The sequence below is a fragment of the Mastigoproctus giganteus genome, chromosome 7 (assembly GCF_048544385.1).
Source record: "Mastigoproctus giganteus isolate SK-2022 chromosome 7, ASM4854438v1, whole genome shotgun sequence".
Classification (NCBI taxonomy): domain Eukaryota; kingdom Metazoa; phylum Arthropoda; class Arachnida; order Uropygi; family Thelyphonidae; genus Mastigoproctus; species Mastigoproctus giganteus.
The window spans coordinates 146,095,156-146,111,824 of NC_143581.1; the positions used below are offsets into that span (position 1 = coordinate 146,095,156).

Consider the following 16,669-nt stretch of genomic DNA (forward strand, 5'->3'; position numbering starts at 1 on the left):
TTCCATAATGACAGACTCCATGATCTTTATGATATTCTATCATATTCAATGATCATACTGTCCATGATCTACAACAAAAGTCAAACTCCCTGGCCTATAGTTAACCAACTTTTCATTACTACCACCTCTGTGTATACGAGAACCATTACCATTTCTCCAGTCCGAGAAGATCATCCTGGAACCTAATGACGCATTCAGTAACATTATCAACGGTTTGATATGTTCACATGCAGTATTTTTCATTATAACTGAACATATAACCTCCCCTGTACCCTTGACCTCTTTTAACCTCAGTAGCTTTTTTGAAAAACGCTCCTCTAAAATTATTAACCACTCATTTTACATCAATTTGACTCCTTAACTTTCTCTAAAGGTTCAAGCTTGCTTTCGACTGCAAATATCATTAAGTATCTGTTCTGTTCAACTCCTCGCCATTTACGTTGGACTTTCTATGGACTTTTCACTGCAACCAGTTAAGGGACTTATCGGATTCACATGTGAGAAGAATTCCTTATCCCCGTTCGTACCTCTTTCCTAGTGCTTTCTCGTAATCAGCCTTCGCCCGTTTCACCATGTCAGTGGCTTTGTTAGATATTCTCTTATAATTCTAATAGAAATTGGAATGACGTAATTATCTGTAACTGTTATTACCTGTCTATTCCGTAAACGTAAGATGTCATTCATTTTGACATCATACGTTTACAGAACGAGACCACTGGTACGAATACGTTTGTGGCATCGAGGAAACATCCCTTGAATATTTCCCGCATCATATTTGTATCCGACACCAGACAATTCTCTGTCCAGTTAACTGACCCAAAGAAATATCTCATTCCATTAGAATCCCTTCATTTGAAACTGAAGGGATTCATACATACAACCCATTTTATGGTACTGAGATCTCTGTACCATAATTGTATTTAAAGTCATTATTGATAATGCTTATTCTAATTTTTTTTCTCTAAGCAGCGGAGTCCCACTGGGTTCCTCTCTAAGTCCTCTACTCCCCAACCTATTTATTAATGACCCTCTTGAACCACATCTCAACCTGTTCATATTTCCCTGTTTGATGATTGCTCAGGTTCATGCCCGATTACCTTCCAAATAAATTATATTAAATGGTGAAACTCGTTCTGAAGAATCGAAGTCATCGATCTGACCACACACTTTTAAACTCTTTTGCGTAGAAAATTTTCCTCAGTTTTTTAATAAATTTTAATGTTTGTACCAGTTTAATGCTGTTCTTGCTGTTTACAAGACTTGTGATCTTTCTCTCAGAGTGCTAGAAAAGAGAGGACTTGTATGGACGGATTTAAAATCGTCACCAAAACTGTAATTCTTCTGTACCATAATCTTGCTCACTGTTTCCGTTCAATATAAGAATAATTAAGCCAATATCCGATCGATTAGCGATAGTTTGCTGTGTCCACGTGGGAATATTCTGTTGCTGAAATTTCATTAGCCAATATTTCAGATAAGATAGCATATTTCAGATTACTTTTAATCGAATTTAGAAATCGTGTTTAGCTCCATTTGGATCAAAGGCTTTACTGATTTCGATTGTAGCATTTATACATACAGACAACGTTTTGGTCAAAATGCCAGGAGTTGGACTAGGCTGGAATCTCAATTAGATCAACCATTTGGCGAAGATTTCTCTGCGGGCCTGCATTAGTAAATTGGAAAACAGATGACATTTACGAATGAAATCATGTGACATTTATTATTACTGCCGCTACACATGATTCGCAACATATTTCCCACTGGATAAAACGCAACCTCCATAGTTTAAATTAGTTTTAAATTAGTTTTTACTTTAAATTACTTTTAAATTAGTTTTTACTTTTAATTAGTTTCTTAATGTTCGCTCTACTGTTTATGGTAAGTATTAAATATAATATAGAGCAAACAGTTTATATCTGTTTTATCATATTCGAAATGTTTTTTTATTATTATTCATTTTACCCATTTGAACAGGGGCAGTTGTTGTAGTAGTAGTAGGGTTTTAGAAGCACCAGCGACTAAGGACATATTGCTCTGTGATAGTGTCGGTAAACTGCACGTGTTCTGTGGTTTATTTTTTTTAATCGACGAAAAATTCGAGTTTCCGGGAGAAAAACCAGTCGCTTGAGACCGACTAACTCAGCCACGTTGTGAAAAGACCCATAAAAATTCTTCACGTCATCGACAGCACTCGAACTCAAGTCTTTTCCACCCAATGTGGAAAATAATAAATTTTCTAACTGCGCTACCCACAAGGGCTTGAACAGGGGCATTCTGTCTCCAAAGTCTTCATCACCATGTCCGTCTCTTCGTCTTCATCTAACAACTCCACTCCCAATGTACGGATTTTTATAGAACTTCATATTTAGCCTTGTAGAACCATTACAAACTTTGGGGAATTTTTTAAACAAAATTTCCAGTTCTTCCTCATGTATAAATGGAGATGTTTTGGATGTTTAGTCATTACTCCATAAGAAAAAGTCAGTACAATTTACAGATATCCAGCAACTACCTCAAGCGGTACTGGTCTTAATCGAAGCCTTTCATTGATTAAGACCTGTATGAGTTTAACAAAGGTAAACTCTATATACTTACCTAACTCAGTGTTCGCACTCTGTTACGGATGCTCTTGACAAAGGGTATCAAGTCGATTCCGTCTGCACAGATACGGCAAGTGCTTTTGATAAGTTTCTCCCATACGTGATTATTGATAATGCCTATTTCAAATCTTTTTTTTTTCACCAGCAACATCCCACAGGGTTCTTCTCTAGATCCTCTGTTATCCAACCTATTTATTAATGACCATGTTCAAACTGCATCATCTCAACCCGTTCATATTCCAAGTTTGATGATTATGCTTAAGTACGAGTTCACCTGATCTATTCATGCTCAGAATGCCCTTAATAAATGTGTGCTAGCATTATAATAATCAATCCAAGTGTCAATTCGCTTCCCTGTCTGCATCCAGAAACTTCACTAATTTCGACTTCAGCCGCCACATCAGATCATCACTCATTCAAAAACTCGACCATTTCACGAATCTTGGAGTCATCTTTTCAAAGAATTTCAAATTTGACAACTGAGTCACTTAGTAAACGAGGTCTATTGTTCCTTGCAGTAATCAAGAGGATAGTTTCGCTTAGCGAATATGTATACTCGGTTCAGATTTACAAATCCTTGATTCTGAAACAAATTGATTACTCTTTCTCTTCCTCCATCTGGAACTCCTACTGGATTATTCGTCGCTAAGAAACAGGAATTCATTCAGCTCTCCGATGTAAGATACCAAATTTCTGGAACTCACTTTTCTCTCAATTACCGCACTATGATCCCCTTTATACATACTTCCACTATTGAACCACTTGAATCTAGAAAAACTGAAGCAAATCTGAGATTTCTCTTCAAAATTCTCACTGGTCCTAAAACGTTCTGCACATCGATGATTATTATATTCCATGAGATGCTCGATCCTTTGCATCGTGGCAAATATCTTTTGTAACCATAAAAGAAGAACAGATACCTTTTTTCCAATTCTCCCTTCAACTGATGATGTAAAAAGACATTGCCATCCACATGGCCAAGTGATCTTTACCAACAAAGTGCACTTTCAACACTATGAATGAGTTTGTGCATGCCACAGATTATTGCCGTCACCACCAATCCAGTGATTATGACCCCCTGCATTTCCACATCGCGTGAGAAAGCCCCGAGTTCGGTTCCCTCAAGCTGGGAGGAATTTTATAAGTGTTTTCACATCGTGGCCAAGTTAGTCGGTATAAGAATTAACCGATTAACTTATTTTTATATCCGGGTCATTTGAGATAGCTGGATATGTGATAAGACTGGATCTGTTAAATAAAATGTTCTTTAATTGTTCAAATTAAATTTCTCTTTAGTTCATTAGTTAAAGTGAATCCGCGTGCGAAAGGGAGGGCTTGGATTCGAATTAAATCTTCCACTCCGATTTCCTCGTGATTATCACGCCAACAAAAATATGAATAACTTTAATGGTGAATATCCAGTAAGCATCCGTGTTAACTACTAGTTTTTAACTTCCACTAGGGTGCGCTACCGTTTAAGCCACCCACGTTGTGAGTGAAGTACAGCAGCAAAAAGACGACCTCTACAGGAAATATTTGACGTTTATCATTAATCTTATTTCACAGAAAGAAAAAAGGTTACTGCAGTTAAAGACGGTGTGTGTGTGAGAGAGAGAGAGAATGTTAAAAAAATCTGGGAGGGGAAGGTTAGGTAATTAGATTTTTTTTGGACTTTCCTCGACTGGCCCATTCACGAGACAAAGAATCCCGAGCAGTGTAAAAAGCGCCAAACAGAAAGTGTGTTTGATGGAACTCTCAGTCCGCAAGACAAGCCACTTAGGGGATGTATGGTGCCCTCATGACTGCTCCGGAACGAGAATTAGATTACTTGCAACTAACACTGACGCCTACTGAACAACTTTTAATGACCTCGGATCGAAATCGTCGAAAACTAAAAATAATATTAAAAATCTCCAAATTTTAGTAATTCGATGATTGGTTATTTTCATTATCTTCTCAATGAGTAGATGAAAGTCCAGAAAGAGCTCTGAATTTTCCCTAATGCGTAGTAAAATGAGAAAATCAGAATTGTGGTAATGTGCATATAAAAACATCGGGTTTATTCTGCCTTTCTTTCTTTCTTTTTTTTTTTTTTTGTTTTTTTCGCAGTAGTCCTGCATTTATGCAAACTATCTTCCAGTTAACTGGCAAATAACTCGAAGCAGGAACTACTGTTGTCTATTTATGTCCTCGTGCAACCATTTCCCATCACATGTCACACGTTTCAGGAAGTCCACTAATTAAGTGGAAGATCACTTTACACGGTTGTCAAGATGGCGAAGAGCAAAGATCTGACAGAACAGAGAGGGTCGTGACAGTGACTGCCTGTCTCCTAGGTATGTCACTCAACACAGGGTCAAATTAAAATGTACGCCATTCAGCAGCGTGCTCCTTGTGGCCCTCGTGAGGTGAACTGATCAGATACTCACTCGGAATTGTAAGCATCGCAATATAGCTGAATTATTTGGCAGCTTGCTTCCAGACGAGAAATACTAATGAAGATTCTTTGGGTGGAAGTGCCCACTCTTAAAGCTTTTCTTCTGCAGTTTATTGCTCGTAGTAGTGGATCGCTGATTTCGTTTTAGCTGGCTCTATTCATAATTATCTTTTATGACTTTAGGTTATCTGTTTTTTTTTTCCTATAATCAGAAAACAACACATCCTTTAGGATCCACTTTGTTTTATCCAACCTACTATTGCATCCAATGAAACGAACAAGCCGACTTTAAGAACAAAGGAGTTCTTAGTTTCTTTTCCTTAAAATATTAATCAGCCAATCAAGATCAATTCCCATTCAGTCATCTAAAATAAATTGAAACTGAGTACGCGCCATTCTCTCTCTCTCTCTCTCTCTCTCTATGGATTCTTCTTGGCCATCTACTTTGATCTTTATGTTCCATTATAAGATAAGTAATGCTTTGAACTATATCATGAAAATCTAAATATGCATCTCAATATTCAATGATCTTGTGTTGTGATAGATCTTATTTTTTTTTTTTATTCTATAGGATTTCTGGAAAGAAGATTTCCGACTGTAACTCCTAAAGCATTCCAAAGGCTCCTCATCAAATAACCGAATTCCAGGAGATTCAGTTTTAACCAGGACTACTACAAGTAGGTATCTACTCTTACTTGATTGTTTTATTCTAAGAAAAGTGAATAGTGTTACTTAAATCTACAGGACGATAAATAGTGCTACTTAAAAAAAAATCGAAACTCTTTGCTGCAACTAAACAAGCTAAAAATCACAAATTAAAACGTTCAATGCCTCCCGGGTTAATCAAAAAGAAATTTCCTTAAAAATGTAAATTTGAACATCTTTGTCTCTTGTAGTCCGGTGATCATCCCGAACTAAAAAACAGATGTAGTCGCCCATCATAACTTCATCTCACTTTCCTCGGTACCTCTTCTCCATTGAGTTCATGGCCTGGTGGAATCTCTCCTCATGCTCGTCAGTAACATCTCCTGGATTCGGCGTGAAGAAATCCATGTGGAAGAGCAGGGAACAGATGTTGATTGACATTCTATCCCCTATATTAGGCCTGACGTGGCCCATTGGTAACCGAGAGACAGTATTGTGAATAATACCAATTTATTCATGAAGACAAATGAAATAAAATGTGTGGAAGTCTTGCAACTGATTTCTAGAGCTCTTCATTGCATCTGGCTAAACCGAAGTCCCTCACTTAGCCATTCATTTCCTGCTGATGAGGGATTTTGATGGGTTACTTGAACAGCTTTCTCAGGTGTAATCTGAATTATCCTTTTCACCAGAATCATCGTCCAAATGTGAACACTTCTCTGGAAGATGGATTGGAAATTATCTTCTCTTTTCTAATTCGTTCTAAAATATCTCCAAACGAGATTTAATTCACAAACTGACTACAAACCAAATACATGTACATTACAGTTATTTTATTCGACAAATTATGTGATTTCAATAGACACGAGATGTTAGGAAGTGTCTCACAATCGGTTTTTGTTTAACTCATGCAAAATTCTTCACCCACCAAACACCTTTAAGGATCATATTGCTCCAACTTTAAGAAGTGAGTAGTAGAGTTTTTTTTTCTTGTAGCATCCGGGACTTTCTGTAGTTTTCTTAATTTATACACTATCACTACCTTTTTTTTAAACCTAGAACTGAAAATTTGTAATTAATCACGAATATTAAGAAATAAATTTTAATTGTTTGAGAACATTAAATTAAATTATTATTTCTCGGGTGTTACGGGTTTTCTTGTTAACTTACATCCACTTTTGACTTTAAGACAGAAATATTACATAGCAGGATATCTCTAGAGTTCTATTTTCATTGGTTTTGCAGTTGCCTTCTTGCAGAAGTACTCCAACCCGTTTCTTACAATGTGGGTTTAGCTTTTGAAATTAAAACTTCGGTTTTCTAATCCCCAAATTTACTTCGAAGAGCGCAAACTACTTGTAGGAAAACTTTTAAGCATTCTAGACCCACCTGTAATTTAAATAAAGCGTAATGGATAATAATAAACTCAAAACGAATTACTGTGTACTGATTTTGCCCAATTTTATCATCCAACATTCAAGCAAAGAGCTTCATCACCAAATCCATCGAAGAAAAGTAATGCAGAAGGGGGGGTTTCTTAGTTACATCGGTATTTAAAACCAAAAGATGAGCACTTCGACGAAAGTACAACGTTATCCCTTCTAAACATCACACCACTGACTCAATCCGCACGACCACGACTGCATTCCGAACTTTGATTACTCATCAACTTTCAAAAAGACACCTAAAGTACACTTTCTTAACTTTTTTCGAGTCTGCTTTCTTCTTCTCCACGAGACATGTTTCTTCCCGCTAATAGGTACAACTTCGTCACACTCGACTGCACGCGGATACTGGCGAAGAGTTACCGGCTCTAAAAAAGCAACGTCCAAAAACAAATAAAACGGGCTCACTTCGCCCTCTGGTGGACTTCAACTTCTCCATACAAGTTAAAAGGTGAAATTGCATCCTCGTTTTCCTTCGATTGTTTGACTAAAGAACAGTTTTGTCTGGAAAGAAGTGGCCGCCATAAGTCTTAGATCGAAGGTGATGCAGCGAAAGAAGCGGAAAACGAAAGGGGGAGTTTCTTTGGGGAGGGGAGGGGAACAGGGGAATAGTGCAGGGTGCATCGTATCACCGTTTTCGAGAATGTCTCTTTGTTTCCGATAGTCGAATAGCCTCTCTCTTTCATCCGACCACGGCGGCAACAGTGATCCCGCTGATCTTTTGGTAAATACATAGCGACACGGTCGTCTCGCTGCACGCGTCACTACACTTGTCCGATTGCCGGATCAAGCCTGGTTCGACGAGAGCATCAATCAGCGGCGGCTGGAAATGCCCAGGCCACTTTCTTGTACGAGAAACAATCGCTTGCAGCATCGGGTTCAGAGAGCGCAGATTCTCGACTGCAGTCAACTTTGCAGGATGGGGGGCTGGGTGGGGGGGACAAAGAAGGATTGTCCGGTAACACGCATAACTCAGTCAGTCACTTTCTGTTGAGACCAGATGGGGTGGGAAGGAAATTGCAAGAGAACGCTAATATCTCCGAGGCTTAAAAGAGGCTTATATTCGTTTATGGAAAGGCAACGCGCGTGAAGAGTCACAGGAGCGTTACACTGGCTGTTCCGCCCGTAACTGCGTCATTTCGCTTTCCTCCCTATTCCGGAATCCCCGAAGTGACACTATCTTCGATTACGAGCTTATGAAATTATGAACTTCGCCATTCTAATTCACTAAATTTACTTCGAATATTGTTGACGTGTAACTCACGATGACGTGTAACTGTTGGCACGTTACACGTGCCAACAGTTACACGTCATCATGAGGATGGGGCACGTGCTCAAGTTATTTAATGGCGTTTTTGGACGTCAACGATATAATTTCTCAAAAGGGAAACTGCCTATTTTTCGGAGTTCGTTGACTCCTCGTTAGGAGGTCATTCGTTCACCGGGGCAAAGTGCTTGTAATGCAGATCTACTCTTTCGTGGTCTGAAACCATTTGAAGCTTTTTAGGTACTGATTACCGCGGATCTAGGGAAGAGTTAGGCCATATATGGTTTTCCCCAACACTTTTCATCCCTCTAACGATCGGGCTTTAGAATATGTTGTGCCTCTTGGTATAAGTTGCCTTGGCGTAGATCTAAACAACCCAAATTAATTCATTGTTTAAAAAACACTGAATACAATATCAGCTAACTTATTGATTAATATTTCTTGAGTATTCTTAACGGTCTGCCAACAAAACATTTTTTGTCATACCGATGCAATGAAAATACAGGTGCCAACAGTTACACGTCATCGTGAGAATGGGGCACGCGCTTATTCCGAAAATCACCCTAAAATATCTTTAGGGTGAGTACCAACTTTTAATGTTCAAATAAAGGGATATATACTGTGCGTATAATTCAAATTTGTAATGCAAGTGTAAAAAAATATATATACGTTTATATTTATAGCATAAATAATATTATAGTATGTCACGATCAGTTAATTCCTGGAAAATCGGAAAATCTTGGCACAGCCTACAAAAATCCTCACCAAAAACGCAAAGTGTGCTCTCTTCGAATTGTAAATTGTTGCATCGGAATTTGAACCTAAGAACCAGAAGTCTGATTATGTTTATCACAAGAAAACAGAGGCCAGAATCGATTGCTAAAATTAAGAGAATCAGTTTATATCTGTTAAAATAAATCAGTGTCATACATTACTGGCTAGATTATGCAGCATATTTTGGTAAAAAGTAACTTCCTCTTTATTTAATAACTGTGACGTGATCACGATGATTTTCGAAATCTACGCATAAAAATTGGTTAAAAACAGCGTTTTAGTTCTCGGGGGCAAACTGATTACAACTAGCCATCGTGTTGGCTAGTTGTAATCAGTTTGTAACCAAATTCTCCGTAAGTGACGTTCATCATTAATAAATCAACCCACAAAACACACGCAGGATTTAAAAGTGAAATTGAGTATAATAACTTGGACGCATTTTATAAACGGCTATCTATAACATGAATTTTAAATGCAGATTTTTTCGCATTTCTTTTTAATAAGTAGTAATAAACGACACACCAAAATATTTCTAAAAGATGTCCAAAACAACACCAAAGATTCACTTGGTGATTCACTCCTGGATGTTTATGTCTGCAATCAAAAGATCAGGCTGATGAGATATTGCACATAACGTTTCACTCCACACAATTCCAGAAGGAAGTCACTATTTGCCACCACCTCAGCGTCAGTGGCATCCACAGCAATCAACTGGCTTCTTTTTAGGGGTTCGCGATGCCTTCAGGGCGAATTGCTGTGGGCCGAATCCGCAGTATTTTTTTAATGCCATTGATACAAGACAGAAAATAGCAGTAACGCTGCGCTCCCTCTCTCCCCACCTCTGGCATATGCAATCAACTGCTCTTAGAGTTGCGATATGGAATATAAATATACACCCTCCACCTCCGATCCATTTCTTATCTACTCCTATCGCCTCTTCCTTTCCAATGCGATATGAGTCGGAGCATTAGGCAGATGCGCAAACAGCAATCTTATCAAATTACTCCCATCAGAACAGACACTTAAGCAAGCTATTCCTTCTCATTAGCACCCGACCACTTTTCTTTTAATTGTTATTCTTTCATTACGGCTTCCATCCGGAGTCTTGGTTCGTTAAACGCTACCTTGCCGTGCCCTCGCTGCCCCTTGCCATCCAAGTAGACCAGCATTAAAAGTCATTCATTCCAGACGCATGCCGAATCGCTCTCGCCAGAACAACCATTCCTGGTCACGTGCCCTCATTTTTCCACTTTGCTAATGACGACCGGTGTGTCCCAGCACGGTTACAGTAGCGTGACCCCCGCTGCCTCGAATTTTAGCGGTAGGTTGCTCCGGCGTTTTCTTAAACCGTCGGAGGCAAGAGGGTTAAGATTTTAATAAAGAAGATCCTGCACTATTAATTAAGAAAGGACAGGCATTTCAAGAAAGAGCCCGAGAAACGTTCCTTAAGACGATATTAATTATGGTAATTACTATTGTTCCTTTTAATTAGAAGCGAGAAATTAGAGATGCGAGGATTTTCTTTACAGCCACCACTTCCTTTCTCTCGACGCTTTCTTGGTGTCGTATCCTTATGTTTGTCTGCTGACCTCTGTCAGTGGCACCGTGTCGCCCTACCTCTTACAAGACACGGTGACATTGCAGACACTGTTGTAGATGGAATTTTACGTAGTTTGTTGAACTCAACGGTTGCAGTGACTCTAGTGATCCCGACTCCTCAAGCTCTCTCTCTTCTCTTCTGTCTGTTTTCTTCTCTAAGGACTCATTTACTGAAGCTCCAACCTAATTCGTTAGATGTCGTAAATGTCTATTTTAAATGTGCCTTAAACTTCTTCAGTGAATACTTAAAATGACTGAAACTCGTTCCAGTTGCAACACTTGTGCGTATTTTTCAAAAATACCACAGTAATCCAAAACATGCTGCTGAAATAAGAGGCCTTTACATAGATGTTGGTTTCTCATATTGCGTGATTATTATTACGAATTATTGCTTCAGTGTTGTACTATATTTTAAAATAGTACGTTTTATTTGTAATTTAATGCGGTTACCCCACTAACAACGTTGCTTTGCGATTATTACCACATCACAGGGACAGCTTCCGCTAATACAACAGTTGGGAGATACCGTATTTCAGATCCCTCACTTTGAACAGAAACGCTATTTATTTGTAACAATAAACTGGGATAATTCGTAGTGATGGATCCACTGATCTGGAAGGTCAGTACCACGTAAAAGACTTGTATTATCCTACTTTCACTTATAGATACTCTTTTAGCTGGAGTCCCACAGGGTTCATCCCTAGGACCATTAATATTTAATAAACATCATATACATCAGGAAATAACACTTATTTATTTATTAAAATCAGTTTTATTACTGATTTCAACCCCTTAATGTCCAAGCCCCAATCTCCTTTTCAAAGGTTGCATCTTCTTTTTTATGCAGACAGCAGATATTTTACTTGCTATCAGAATCACACACTCCCAGTCATCTCGTCCAATCTTTGCCTACCAGGCATATAAAAATAACTCTAGAATGAACAAATAACACGATAAAAACTAGGCTAAGTTGATCACTTAATTAAAATTCAATTGATCAGTCAAGTGACTTTTATTCAAGATCTGGGTATTACTTTTTCCGATAATAGCATCATTGATCAAACTCATAAGAAATTAGACTTTATTACTCGCTTTGCTGGCCCACTTAATAAATCAGTACTTTGAAAAAGGCGAGAGATGTTGCAAATAGAAAATGGGTGGTGACGTTCACTGTTGTTATAAGAAATATCTTTAAGTTAAGCTTTACTTTCTTAAGCGATACCCCCTTGTTTCCCTAGCAAGAGCTCAGACTGTTTTCACATAATTGCCGAGAGAGAGAAAGATTGAGTTTCAAGTTCTCTTGCTTGCGCATAAAAATAGCTGTGTGTAGCCATGCCGTGCCTCTTGAAATATTTCTTACCCCCACTACTGTGGAGCACCCTACAGTTTGATTAAAACTGCTCCAAATTATTCTTAAACTGTCCAGCTTTAAAAGTGGCCAGGTGTATCCAGTTTATTCAATAATTGAATGGTAATTGATTTACAATAAACTACCATTTGAAGAGCGCTGGTTTCTATTCGTAAAATTGCATTCAAGTTATTTGTTTTTAATTATCAAGGTCAGAAGTTTTATCATAAAGTTTACATCTTCGTTAATTTTCTAATGCGTTCATTTTTTAGAGGAAATTTTCAGTTGCATCCATCACTTTCCACTCTTGGACTGATTGCTCTGTCATGGCAGTGGACTGGAGCTCATAGGCCAAGTGCGTTAAATTTCGAGTCCTGATTTATCGTGCGTTTTTGATATAGTCTTCCATCAGGCATTAATCAGTAAAATGAGGTCACTCGGTCTGATAATCAATCAGATGAAAGATATTCTGCTGTCATGGGTTCTTCGTATCTTTCGCATCGTCGTCGGATAGTTCTACCATGTGGTTAGTCTTGTGGATGTTGTAGGCATCCGTGTGAGTTCCACTGCGAAAAAAATGGTTCAAAGCCAACTTTGAATTGCATTAATGGATTTATTGGATGGAAAGTTTCCAGTGGTGTTCTGTTATTTCGATCTTAAACAAGAAACCAAATTCTAAATATATGAAATCTCAGTTTACATAGCAATTAAATTCAACCGCCTTTGCCATCGCAATTTCATTTATATGATCCTTTTGAGAAATACCCTGAAACAGCCAGACAACCAGAGAAACGAACTTCTTTTCCCATTAAGCATTCAGCTTTTTTGGGTTTAAGATAGCTCACCTTTCCATCTTCTTCTTCTTGATCTTCTTTTGCCAATGAATCTCCATTTCTTTAATGTCTTTGTCCGTCCGTTATTCTTCATCTTATTTATATGTTTTATTAGTTATTTTCTTTAATTTCTATAGTTTCTCATCTCCATTTATTTATTCTAATTTGATTCTATTCTTCTGCTTCTTGAGCTATTCCGAGATAGTTAAAATGCATTACTTGTTACTATCATTTTCCTTCTAATTCTAATTTACCTCTGGCTGGTTCTCTTGCTGTTTTTACTCTGTTTTTCTTAGGGTTATTATACTCTTTTGATTTCTCATTAAACTTATGTAGCATTCTTTAAGATTAGTTTTCATTTACTGCCAATTAGTATTGCATCATCATCTGAATGGCCGATTGTATATTTTTATATTATAATATCTTTATTTTATTTTATTAATTCATCCATTAGCCGACTAAAGAAGGAGGAATTAACGGCTCTCCTTACTCCCTTTATTTTTATTTCTTCTGGATTTCCTTCTTCTCTGTTTTTATTATGCCCTTATTGGCTGTACATATCTCAAATTGCAATATTGATTATTTGTTGAGGAACTTTGCTCAGCTTTATCCTTATCAAAGCCTTTTGTTAAATCTATAAAAGACATTACTTGGTTTATTGTACTCTAATAACTTTTCTATTATTTGCTTTATCATAAATATCATCTACACGTGATCCATTTTCCTAAATGCTGGCTGTACACTCAATTCTCTAATTTTATTTCATTCTTCTGATATACCTTTATATACAATTTCAGTGACGTGTTTTATGTTTATAATCGGGTTTTATATTTCTTTTATTGATTATGTAATCGATTACTGATTTACTGTCCATGTTATTTTACGTTGATCTTTATGTTTAAACAAAAAAAAAAGAGTAGTGCTAATTATTTATTCATAATAAAATAAATTATTACAAATTTGTAATAATTTATTTCGATTTTGGTTCATTGTACGTTCATTAAACTGTTCACATATTCCCGGTTTTATTTTATTTCCTATTCGGGCATTTATATTTTCCCAATGTTATTACTAATTCATTATTATTATTTCTCTTATTTGTTATAAGTTAAATTATACAATTTATCTCTTTCTTTTTCAGGTTTTTCATCTTCTGGGCAATATATTCTTAAAATGTTCGATGTTTTCTTTTCTAATTTCAGTTTTATACGCAATATTCTTTCCAATTCTATATTATAATTTCCCTGTGTTTGTTTCAGCGATTCATGAATTACAATTCCTACTCGTTTAGTATCTCTTTCAACAGAACAGTTTGGATTCGTCTTCGAATGAAGTCAACTAGGTGTCCAAAACAGTTGGTTCGTATTGACTCAATTTCATTCCACAGATTAACTTCAGTTGGTTGCCCATCTCTACTCGGAGGAACACGTTCAACCTCATCCCACAGGTGCTCAATTGGATTGAGATCTGATGGCTGGGGAGGTAACTGCAGTAGGATGAATTCACTGTCATGTTCCTGGGATCAGTTCTGTACAATTCTGGCCATGTGACATGACACATGATCTTCTTAGCAGAACACATTCGCAGATGGATACACTGCATCCAAGAAGAGATGCGCCTGGTCGAAAAATAATTCTCATATAACCTGTAACATTCAAAATATTGCTTCACTAGTAGCATGGGTGCCAACGAGCACCACGAAGACGCTCTCCACACAATTACACCGTCACCACCAACCTGCATTATTGACATCTGGTAGGATGGGTTCATATATTTGTTCTTTTTTTTTCATATTCTGGTCATTCCATCAGTGTAAAATAGCAGAAACTGAGATTCGTTGGACTATGCAAGATATTTCCAATACTCCACTGCCTATTGTTAGTTTCTGAGCCCAATGTAGCCGTACCTGCTTTGATTTTTTTTTTTTTTTTTTTTCGGACAAAAGAGTGACCATATTTGGTCGTCTGCTCCAATATCACATCCGGGACAAGGCACAACAAACTGTACGTTCTGAAATGCCTCCTTGGTTACCATGGTTGTTGTTTGAGTGACCTGAGAACACCAGCAAGTTGCAGTTTCCGAGATACTTATGTCTGACACCAACCACCATGCCACGTTTAAAGCCCCTTAAATATTTTGCTTTGCCCATTCTTGCAGTGAATTGCGCACATACGATTTTTTTAAGTATCTGCCCACCTGCTTTATATCGCATTGTACGAACACGTGATGCCATTACTGAAGGGACGCTCTATTTCATGAAAGAGTAGATGTACCTAACAAAGTGCCCACTTGAGCCTGTATTGGAACCATTGTAATCGAACAAGGCTGCTTGCAGTAAAAGTGCTTCATGTACTCAGAATGTGCCTAGAGGCATTCCTGGAACGTCGCATACCATGACGTCAAAGCGTGACCTCACATATACACTGTGACAAGCCAACGTGTCAAAAACTTAGCCAAGTTTCTATTGATATTACGAGGTGCATTTGAAAAGTTCGTGGCCTCAGTATGAAAGGGTAGCGGTACAGTGTTAAAAAAGGATACAAAACAATTAGATTTTAAATATAAAATTTCCCAATCTAAGTATTTTACAAAATCTTCTTTAACTTCTATTAAGATCTAAAATTTGATATGCTAGTCTAGATGTAGAGTTAGTTATTTCAGTTTGAATATTACTGATTCTTTCTATGCTGAATTCTTCCGGGAAATACAGATGCCACTCCAGCAGGTCCACATTCTTTTTTTTATAAAGCTGAATTTGTTCTACAGCATTGTCGGTTGTACACCGTTTGCGTACATGCCTTCTGCCTCTTTTTATGCCAGTGAGTCTTCCCACAGGTGGTGTTGCTGTAGCAACCTTAAAAATATGGCCGCTTCCATGAATCAGATCAGTCAGAAGCAGTGTGTTCGTTTTTTATCTGTCCATCCGTGAGTAATTTTCCTCAGATTCTCCCAATAACAGATAATGACCTCGAGCTAAGAAATTAAAGGATAAGATATAAAGCAATAATAAAACTTCACCTTTCAGAAAAGGGCGGATTAACACAATCACTCATCCTGACACGAACAAGTAGTGCAATCGGGGTCCACAGTTGACGTAAGCAAATGTTTCTGCCAATCATATTTGCCAGTTTTTCTCCGTGTCAATAGATTGTGTCTAAGGATTAAGCTCACCTTAAATTTGACAGGGGAGTAATCAACGATTATTATAAAACCAATGAAAATCGGCGTCGAGCAATAATAGGTGTCTGAGCCACTCATCAACCATTTTGCTTCAATAATGCGAGGTTTACTTTTTTTTTATCTCTTCGGGCTTTCCATTTTCGAGAGTAGTTAGCAAAATAGAGAGCGTTGTTGTCAAAGTATAGCAAATTAACTGTCGGTGTACCTTCGTTATTAATAGACGAAGCTAAAATATATCCAATGAGTGCATCCATCACTATTTGGTAGACAGTTAATGACAGCTAGGGTTCGGCTGGCTTAGCACCGTGAACACATAGCCCTTGGATAGTGATATTCTCTCTTTGTTGTACGCTCTCATATATTACCAATCATCCTAAGCCTCATCCTGGCCCATTACTCTTTCGCTTGTCATCAATGCTCCACTGTTTTGTATTATTTTTTCCTTTAATGACTAGTACTTAGAGGTTAACAGATTTTGTATTTGATTGATTACGTTGCTGCTTCAAGAAAGGATTTTCATGCAGGAGTTTAAAACTTT

General features: G+C 37.6%; 1 long non-coding RNA gene across 1 annotated transcript in view; it reads left to right on the forward strand.

Moving 5' to 3' along the window:
- Positions 1-5,637: 5,637 nt before the first annotated feature.
- Positions 5,638-16,669, forward strand: part of LOC150083248 (uncharacterized) — a 120,372-nt gene continuing 109,340 nt past the window's right edge. The window contains exon 1 of the long non-coding RNA XR_016547196.1: positions 5,638-5,717. This is a non-coding gene — a long non-coding RNA (uncharacterized LOC150083248). The remainder of the gene's footprint in view (positions 5,718-16,669) is intronic.